We start from the raw sequence: 902 nt of genomic DNA, 5'->3' as shown, positions 1-902 counted from the left end.
GGAGCGCCACCACGCTTCCCAAGCGGCGCACTGTAGCAGTGCGCCACCAGGCCGGCCCTATGCAAGTATTTTTTAAGAATACCTATGGAAAACACAATGGTCTTACAGAAACACGGCCAAAGTTCCTTTGGGGGGAAAAAAATTCTTAGAAGTTCTTGATATCTGCTTTAGCCTGATACAATGTTTCACTATCAATTAATTCTTAAATGAATGTAATCATGTTGCTGCTATAAATATTTTCTACAAATAGCTAAAGATAATCAATTAAAAAGGACAAACTCATCAGATGGTTTTCTGTATTGTCATTTAAACCCCATTCACGCGGCCTCCACAACTCACTTCTGATCACTGTTCCGTGCAGCCGGTAAGTAGGTTACTGATTGACAGTTGAGAACGCTCCACCCACTGCCTACTGTTGCCCAGTGTAGATTAATTGAGGAGGAGTGACGTTTCTAAAAGTGTTGACTGGGTTTTTATTGCTCTACTTAAGGCCCAGAGGGAGCTTTAAAAAGTTCCACAGAGAAGGTAAACTTAAAAGACTACAAAAACTGGGAAAAAAAGAGTAGTATCTGCGTGGTGAGAGTTTTCACTTCAAACTGGTAAGTTCACGAGCTATAACCACTGAAGGTTTTTGTGGTTTTTTTCTTTCCTAAACTTGTTTGTTTTCTGAAAGTGTTTGATGGAGTTTGGATGTGTTGTCCTCTCCAAAACTCATGTGGAAATTTGATCCCTAATGTGCCAGTGTTGGAAACCGATTGAGTCATGGGGGCAGATCCCTCATGAATGGATTAATGCTCTCCCTGGGGGAGGAGGGGTAGTGAGTGAGTTCTCGCTCTGTTAGTTCCTGCAAGAGCTTGTTGTTTATCGGACCCTGGCACCTCCTCTCTCTCTCTCTCTCTCTC

The sequence above is a fragment of the Galeopterus variegatus genome, unplaced genomic scaffold, assembly GCF_000696425.1.
Source record: "Galeopterus variegatus unplaced genomic scaffold, G_variegatus-3.0.2 Scaffold9370, whole genome shotgun sequence".
Classification (NCBI taxonomy): domain Eukaryota; kingdom Metazoa; phylum Chordata; class Mammalia; order Dermoptera; family Cynocephalidae; genus Galeopterus; species Galeopterus variegatus.
Note: the sequence above shows the minus strand (reverse complement) of the source record.